The sequence below is a fragment of the Lygodium microphyllum genome, chromosome 17 (assembly GCF_053477565.2).
Source record: "Lygodium microphyllum isolate KBCC chromosome 17, Lygodium_microphyllum_v1.1.10, whole genome shotgun sequence".
Taxonomy (NCBI): Eukaryota; Viridiplantae; Streptophyta; class Polypodiopsida; order Schizaeales; family Lygodiaceae; genus Lygodium; species Lygodium microphyllum.
Genome location: NC_141151.1, coordinates 52,205,690 through 52,215,446, shown reverse-complemented (window position 1 = coordinate 52,215,446; position 9,757 = coordinate 52,205,690). Strand labels below are relative to the sequence as shown.

Here is a 9,757-nt window from a genome sequence, read left to right as displayed (position 1 = left end):
AACTATGTAGATTTATTGAACAAAATCATATGAACTTTCTGAGATGAACGCTCATCTTTGCCTCAATGGCATGTTCTGGTCCTCTACATACCGATGTTAAATCAGTTCAATCCAACAGCAGAAGACAGTAACAAAAATTTACTTGCAGAAAATAAGATCGGCCAGCTAATCAACAAAAGTAATGTCGACAATAATAAGGCTAGCAAAGCTGGTTTTTTACAACGTATATTTGCAAATAAGCAAGAATAAGGCCTAAAAGCTGGTTTTTCCAACGTGTATCCGGGAGCATTACAATCTATCCGTACTCTCGTTTCCACTTATCGTTTAACCATATGACATAGCCACATTATGTACATACTATAAAGCTCGTAGGCTAGCTTTCAACCAACCCATTTGCGTAATGTGGGCTTTTTAAAAACTTATTTCTAGCAGGACTATCCGGATCTCCTTGGCAAGGTTCCTTCCTTGAGCTACAAACAATGGCCACAATGATTTCATCAAAAATGCCCTTTAGCTACTAGTAAAATATCATTAAAATAACAGATAAAAAATAGGCTAATTAACGCATATATGAGATTTTTAGCTTGTATCTTCATCTTTCTGGAAGAATCCATCCAGCCACAGGTTCCCCTACGACTACCATGTTACGACTTCACCTCAGTTACTGACCCAACCATAATATGTAGCGGAAACACCTTTAAAACTAAAGTGAATTACACTTAACGGAAGCATAATGCACTTTACTAATAAGTGATCCCTGCTCAATGCTTCAGGCGGAGCCAATTCCCAGGGTGTGACGGGCGGTGTGTACGGGGCTCGGGTACATATTCACCGCGGCATGCTGATCCGCGATTACTAGCGATTCCAACTTCATGTCCTCGAGTTGCAGAGAACAATCCGAACTTAGACAATCTTTACGGATTCGCTCCACCTTACGGCCTTGCTTCCCATTGTAATTGCCATTGTAGCACGTGTGTAGCCCAGCTCATAAGGGCCATGCGGACTTGACGTTATCCCCATCTTCCTCCATAGTAAAACTACGGGCAGTTTTTCATGAGTGCAACACCCAATAAAAAGAATACCGTCGATCTCAAGCAACCATTGAGCTGTACGGCTGCTGATGAAAGACGGCATGGATCCTTTGTAAACAGCATGTCTTAGCAACATGAAACAAGGGTTTCGCTCGTTATAGGAGTTAACCAAAAACGTCTCACGACACGAGCTGACGACAGCCATGCAGCACCTGTACGAATTTTTATCTTATCCCGTTAAGAACAAGTACACTAGTTCATATGTCAAATGTGCATACGCCAAGTGTTTCTATGTCAAGAGCTGGTAAGGTTTTGCGCGTTGTATCGAATTAAACCACATGCTCCACCGCTTGTACAAGCCCCCGTCAATTCCTTTGAGTTTCAGTCTTGCGACCGTATTCCCCAGGCGGAGTGTTTAACGCATTAGCTGAGCTTCCGATCCGCAGACCAAAAACGAACACTCATCGTTTACGGCATGGACTACCGGGGTATCTAATCCCGTTTGCTCCTCAAGCTTTCGCACCTTAGCGTCAGTAGAGACCCAAAGAGCTGCCTTCGCTACTTCGGCGTTCCTTCGTGTATCTCCAGATTCTATCCCTACGCACGAACTTTCACTCTTCTCTATCTCACTCAAGTAAATTGGTTTCGTAAGCATTCCGCCAGTTGGGCTGGCGTCTTTAACCTTCGACCTAACTTACCGCCTACGTGCCCTTTACGCCCAGTCATTCCGAATAACACTTGCCCCCCCCGTCTTACCGCGGCTGCTGGCATGGAGTTAGCCGGGGCTTCTTCTTTAAGTTTTGTCACCATCGCACACTTGACGAAAGGGTTTTACAAGCGGTATTGCCATTCCTCGCGTTTGCGACGTTCTTCACTCACCCACGCGATATTGCTGGATCAAGCTTTCGCCCATTGTCCAAGATTCCCCACTGCTGCCTCCCGGCGGAGTCTGGGCCGTATCTCAGTCCCAGTGTGGCTGGTCATCCGAAAAGATCAGCTAAGCATCGTAGGCTTGGTTGGCCTTTACCCAACCAACTACCTAATACTACGTAGGCTCATCAAACAGCGCTTTATTATCTTCTCGCATAGCTTTATTGCTTGCGTTGCTTCGGGATCTAGCCCGAACTGTTTGGCAGATTCCTGCGCGTTACGCACCCGTTTACTACTTTTTTTTCAATTATTCCATAAAACTGGAACAGAAATGACATCCAACTTACATGTGTTAAGCATATCGCTAGCGTTCATTCTGGGCCAGGATCAAGCCCAATTTTTTAGTGAATTTCTGCCATATGAGGCAGGTTGATGATGATTTCTTAGTAAGTTATTAGCTTTTACTAACAACCGTAAGCGGAACGGCCACTGGCAAGGCGAATCATCTTACATTCCGGATACCAAAGATTGTTATTATACAAGAATTCTTGTATCGCTCATGCAGATCTTCCATCTACCGGAAACCAAAGGATTCATTGCAGGAGAGTAAAGTATGGCTGAAAATAGAAGGAATTGACGAGAAGCTAACGCTTTAGGTAAGTACGATAGTCATTACAACTGTTTTTATTGGTTTTTTAGTGGCTTTTCTCCTTATTGGTTTTTGATATAGTCTCCTGAACTAGTGCTTTCCTCGGAACCAATGCATTTAAAAAACGATGTATTTACTTTCAAATAAGATTGACTATATGAAAGACATATTTGATATGATTTTATCATTGCCAGAACCTATGCATTTACCATAGATAATATATTTACTGAAACCAGAACCCATGCATTTATCAAAAACATAGCCAATGCATTTACCGAAACCATAACCAATGTATTTGTCCCATTTAACTCTTATAAACAGTTTAATTAGAAACATCTTTTTTTATTAAGAAAGAAATATGGTACAATGCATTTACCGAAACCATAACCAATGCATTGGATCTTCTTCTTTTTCTTTAAAAACAAATGTCCTTTGGTTCTTTCTTATCCCTTTTTCACATTGTTATACATATCCATCAACAGCTTATTAGTAAGTATTATGAGATAGAGAAACAGTCCATCAACACGTTGAACATTATGAAACAGTCCATTAACTTATTTATTGGTAAGATATAGAAACAGTCCATCAACATATAGACCATCATAGCCAGGATCAATTTCAATTTTTTTTTATTTTTCGATGAAGAACAGAGGGATGGAAAAAATTGCTGAAAACCGAACGATTTTGCAATATCTTCCATATGTCACAAGATGGGATTATTTAGCTACTATGTTCACGGAAGCAGTAACCATGAATGCGCCAGAAAAGTTGGCGAATATTCAAGTACCTAGAAGAGCTAGTTATATCAGAGTGATTATGCTTGAATTAAGCCGAATAGCTTCCCATTTATTATGGTTGGGTCCCTTTATGGCAGATGTTGGTGCCCCTTCTTTTACACATTTCGAGAAAGAGAAATGATTCATGATTTATTTGAAGCTGCCACGGGTATGCGAATGATGCACAATTATTTTCGCATCGGAGGGGTAGCCGCAGATTTACCCTACGGGTGGGTAGACAAATGCTTAGAATTTTGTCACTATTGCCTACCAAAAATTAACGAATACGAACGACTCATTACGAATAACCCAATCTTTCTTAGACGGGTCGAAGGAATCGGTTTCATCGCAAGAGAAGAGGCTATCAATTGGGGATTATCAAGTCCAATGCTACGAGGTTCGGGAATTCAATGGGATCTAAGAAAAGTGGATCATTACGAATGCTACGACGAATCGGACTGGAAAATCCAATTTCAAACAGAAGGAGATTCTTTGGCTCGTTACCGAGTACGGATCGGAGAAATGAAGGAATCTATAAAAATTATCCCTATCGCTCCCGAGATGCCCTGCACTGCCTCAGATCACCTTGGCCCGAGAGTCGGTTGCTTCCTTTTGTCTCGCACGGTCTTCCATTTCTTTCTCATCATCTTCTTCAGCTACAGTTACTCGCCCTTCTGAAGAGCTCGCCAGTTCATCAACTTCAATTTGGCCTCGTTCTTGTCTTTTGCGGCTCCTTCTGTCTGTCTTGTCTACGAGCTTCCTCCTTCATCATTCGTTGATTTAGTCTTCTGCAGGCTGTATCACCGATCTTTAACTTCGCAGTAGCTCGCTAAACTTCTCTTTGTCATCGTCTTCTATTGCGTCTACAAGCTTCGTTTTCCAAAGCTCTCTGTATGCCAAACTCACCTACTCTGGATCACCTTCATCATTCATCCCTTCTTCAGCTGCATCACGGCCTCGTCTTCTGCGTCTCCTTCCGCTATATATCTACCATATGTATGATCTTCTTATTCCCGAAAAATCCTTTTCGATTCCAATCCTCTCCCAGAGAAAGCTTCCTTCCCAACAACGATTCCCCTTCCGTTTTCAGCGGCTCCCCTTTTTCCTTCCGCCTCTATTTTTCTCCTCATCCAGTTGCAGAGTACCAGATTTTCCCCCCCCTTTCCGATTCAAAACAAAGCTCTCCCCTTTTTCCAAAAAAAACTTCATTTTTCCCTCAGGAAAGTAGGACAATTTTAGCAAAGCCTACACGTGTTTTTCCATAATCGAAAACCGTGTGATAAACGCCCATGAAAACATCTCCAAGAATCCATAGAGGCCTTGAAGAAACATCCAAACCCATAAACCCACTAACACATTACATTTCATTACCCTCTCCAACTTTCAAGATATACTACTCAAGCGTAAGATCAAAATGTTTCCCTCCTATCGTAAAGGTCACTGTGAGCATGGAAGAAACTTGATCACACTCCACAACACTCTCTCCATTCAGATTCGGAAGGCATTCGCACATCTTGCTAAGATACGCTTTGATAAGCTCTCCAGACTCATCATGATCAATTGGTTCTGTGCCCATACTACTGCCATTTCACACATAGAACATCCAGTTGTAGATGTTAGAAACATCTTCACGAAGCCCATAATCGACATATCTTGAAATAATGTAACCCATGAGATTGCATCTCGAGTTACCAGCCTACCAAAATTCCTTATTCTTCTCCGTCTTCATCATACAATGAAAGAACAAACATAACAACTAAGTATGTACAAAGTATCAAATCACACACACGACTTTTGGGTGGCTTCACACCTCGAATGCGCAGCAATACGACAACGAGCAATCCAAATTCCAACAAGGATGTTGGCACTACCCACCTTAGAGTATCCACTATCAATATTTAATGGTGGACCAAATGAGGATGTAGAATTATTTATCAAGGACTTCCAAAATCTTATGTTTAGCTATCAAATAAATGAGGAAGCCCATCACCTGATGTTTTTTATCATAGCACTTAAAGGGAATGCAGCGTAGTGGTACTATCACCTTGCACCTAATTCTATTGCCACTATGCAAGAGTTTTACACCTCTTTTCATAGGGAGTTCCCCCCCCAAAACAAGTGGACAATTTAGAACATGTGTCCTCTAAGATCACCGAGTTTAATGAGAATGTAAAGGCATATGCCCAAAAGCCATGTGAGGTGTTTTGATGCCTAGATATAGCTATTCCATTGCCTCTTACCACCAAACTGTAGTTTTCCTTGAGATGACTTTACAATCCAACATTGGCTGACCATTCATTGCCTTTGATGAATCTTCTATCACGTAGAGCTATGTATTTGAGTAGACAAAATTGTGTAAGGTAGCATTTGAGTATGTTAAAGATGGAATTATCCAAAATGTCAGTGTTAAAGGCTCCTTAAAGGGTGAAGTCTTCTATGTCTTTTGGCTACAACAATACACTTTCACAAGCCAAAAGTTAGGTGTTTCAAATCTACATCATACTTATCTAGAGAAGGTATACTTGGCCATGGTTTTTGCCACCAAGAAGTTCAAGAACTACATTCTATACAAGAAGATGTTATTTTTCACAAAGGTTGAGGGGTTTCATCTATTGTTAAATAAGCTTCAACCCCGTGTGACTGCTTGGCTAAATGGTTGATCTCTTTGCAAGAATTCAATTATGAGATAAGCCACTAAAGCTGTAGGGAATTGTTTAATGTTTAGTAGATTTTAGAGAGCTTAAGGAAGAGTGACCTAATATCAATGATTGTGAGGATCTGTGCAAGATTGATGCAACCTCTATTCCCTCATGGTATGCCTCCATTACATTGTATTTATCCACAAGCAACCTAATGAAAAATCTGTCTAAGTCTAAAAAGAGGAAGATTAAGCATTAAGCACTTCCTTTTTCTTTATAGCAAATGTCTTGTATGGAAGGGATGTGGATGAATTGTATCATTGATGTGTGATGCATGAGGAGCTATCATTCATTATAGAAGAATGCCATGATTCAACGTGTGGTGGTCGTTTTGCTAGACAGCTTATTGCCTAAAAGGCATTGCATGTTGGATATTGGTGGTCAACATTTTTCTAAGACACTTTCGAATATGTAAAGCATTGTGATATTTGCCATAGACACAAGGCTAAGCAAAATCCTAAGTGGCCGCCTAACCCCATTCTAGTGACTTTGCCTTTTGAAAAGTGGGGTGTTGATTTTGTTGGACGAGTGCATCCTTCGTGCACAACACATAAATGGTATATTATTGTGACAACAAACTACTTTACAAAGTGATCTAAAGCCCATGCCACAATGAAAGATAGTGCCAAGGAAATGGCCAATTTCATTTTTGAGCAAATTATTTACTGTTTTGATCCACCAAAAGAGCTTGTTTCTGATCACAAAACGCACTTTTTAAATGACATTATAGAAGCATTGACTAAAGCTCTCAAAAAGTAGGCATAACAAGACCACACCTTATAACCCCCAAGTAAATGGGTAGGTAGAGAGTGCTAATAAATAGTTTGTGGGGATTTTGTCTAAGGCTATGTCATAAGGTAAGTGGATTGGGATAAAAACTTGTATGTGGTTGTCTGGGCATATAACACAACTTCTAATAGAGCAACATGCCACACCTCATTCAAGTTATTCTATGGGGAGGAATCTGTATTTCCCTTTGAAACCGAGTTGCCTATTATAAGATTTTCAATGAATCATTCTTTAGGTGAAGAGGAGGCACTACAAGAACAATTAACTTGTCTAGCACATCTTGATGAGATTAGGTTGTAAGCTTTACTAATAGGGAAGAGGTTAATGAAAGTGCTTCATGTTTTGTGTGCAAAGAAGCATAAATTCAAGAAGGAGAAATCGATTATTTATTATGATGTGTGTTGAGAACTATTCCCAAGTGGATGAGCCTTATGAAATAGTACATATAAAGAATAATGTCTTTATGGCCCTTCTTGTGGATTTTAGGGGTAGAGTTTCAAAACAAAGTTGATTTCAATAAGCTTAAGCCATATTACATGTAGAGGACTGTTGTTAAAACTTGGTGCCTTTGTAGCTACCCCATGATCTAGCCTAAACTTTTAGAGAATACCAAGGCCATCAAATGGGACGGTTGATTCCATATCTCGAGCATCCATATTTGGGACATTAAGGTCTACCACTATCGAAGGGTTCTTTTAAGCTTCCCTATTGAGTTCAATGAGGATTTGGTGGAGCTTTTACAGAACTAGCCAAGGATGCGAGTGTTGGGGTTTTCATCAAAGTCCCTTGTCATCGAGTCATCATGAAAATACATGTTTATCTAGGTGCTACCTATACTAATAACGTGGTAGAATACAATGCCTTATTAATGGGGCTAAATCTAGCCAAATGGCCCATTATTTGTGTGTACCATTGGTGGCTCTTGATATACTTATGATATTTGAACTAGTGACTTGCTAGTTAATTCCTTGTTAGTGGAACCGCTTTACAAATCCTTTGAAAATTATGCCTACATTCAAGATGTGTTTTTGAACTGTGATCTCAAGGGCATTTTGAGATTATTTGATGACATCAACCCAAGACTATTATGGGGGCTAGTTGTTGAGATGTCCTTCTTCAACAAACACCGATGGCTAGTATGGATGATGAGACATGTAGTGATAGACCACCTTTCCATTCTTTCATGATGCATAGAATTGTCAAATGGCATATATGTCAGAAACCTGTTGTCATTTATGTAGGGGTTGACTAATAATCTGATGCATGTAGCATAAAGGCATGAGTGGCCCATGCCTTGGTCTAGAAACTACATGTTAAGAGAGTTTTGCAGGGATCAAGGGAGTGTTTCATGTTGCTAAATGTTGTGCTTTTTTATTATATTTCATTAGGCCAAGAGGGCTGTTTCATTTCCTTCCTTTGGTACGAGTTCTTAACCTATGTAACATAGGGTGTCGCTATCACCTTATTCTTGGTGTGTCAATTGTTTTCATTTTGAAAAAAGGGGTAGCAATTATGTGTACTTTGTTACATGCATCTGAAGCTAGGTTTTGGGCTCGGGATTGAGTGGACTTCTTGAGCGGGATGCATCCATTGTTGTCCCCTTTCTCGAGGGTGCTCATAAGTCAAGTATGAGCATCATACCAACTAGCTTGATTATCAATAGGTGGCTACATTTCTTATATCAAATTACCTTTATACGTATAAGCAACTAAAAGGACCAAAAATTGGCCAAAAAGTGGTTTGCATGTGCAAATTTGAAGAGGCATGAGGCAAGATGAGAATAGACATCATGCACAATTTGTGGGAGAGAGAGGAGCAACAAAGCATGAAGAAATTGATGCCATCAACTTGAGCTTGCTTGATCATCCCACATGTAGTATGTACCATCCATTGCATCGAACATGAGAAATGGAGTCTCCTCTATGAGATCTACCCACTTACACAATACATTTGCAATGAAATAAAGGAATGGAAAATCAGCATTTGAGTATTTCTCTCTTCTTAAAAACCAGTCTTTCTCTCTTCTCCTTTGTAACCACAAATATTTGTTTGTATGAGAGAAGGGGGATGGGGAATTGAGAGCAAGAGAGGCGTGATGGGTGAAAATCAAGCATTGAACCATGTTGTTAATGTGTAATAGAGACTCTTTGAGTGTCTTAGCACTTGTTGGATGCTTCAGCAACCTTGGAACGTCAACATCATGACATATTTCGACAATTTGGGTTCTACAAGTAAGATGGTAAATTTGATGCATGGTTTGGTTATGAGATGATTTGCTATGATCTCATGGGTTAAATATGATTAAATTCTTTGAATTGATGTTGATTTCTGGTCTATTCTAACTATTCTTGATTTTCATGTGAAAAATGGTCAAAAAATAGGAAAATTACCTTTAAAATGAAAAATAAATGCTTTAAAATACAAATAAATTAGGAAATTTTAGGAAAACATATCCTAACATGAAAATTTAAATCCATAAAACATTAGATGTAATGAAACAAACTAATTTATTACAAGAAAATGATGGTTTGATAGCATGGGGATAGCCCTGGTGCGACTATTGTGTTTAGAAATAACAAGGGGCATAAGAAAACAATCTTTACATGCTGAAAGGTTTCATTTTCTAATTCTTGAGCATATTTAGGATGAATATGTGCTATGTGTTTGCCTAAGGTAGTATGAGACGGAGGGCTCAATGCCTTAGGCATGTGAGCAACGAAGCACTGCATAATTATGCATGCATGAAAGAAAAAAAGAACTGTTTTCAACACATACACATTGGTTTCCCATAAACTTTGCTTGTGCATGTGACATACACTTCATGCATTAAAAGCATCTTTTCGCATACATCATTGCATGGCAATTGGGTTCATCATGACTCTGTGTGTGAGAAATCCCAAGCTATGATAGGTTCACATGTTAAGTGGATGAAAGTGAGCTTGA

The 9,757-nt window shown here is 39.6% G+C and overlaps 1 pseudogene; it reads right to left on the bottom strand.

Annotated features, from left to right (window-relative positions):
• Positions 1-607: 607 nt before the first annotated feature.
• LOC148021891 (18S ribosomal RNA) lies at positions 608-2,299 on the bottom strand (annotated as a pseudogene).
• Between the last annotated feature and the right edge of the window lie 7,458 nt (positions 2,300-9,757).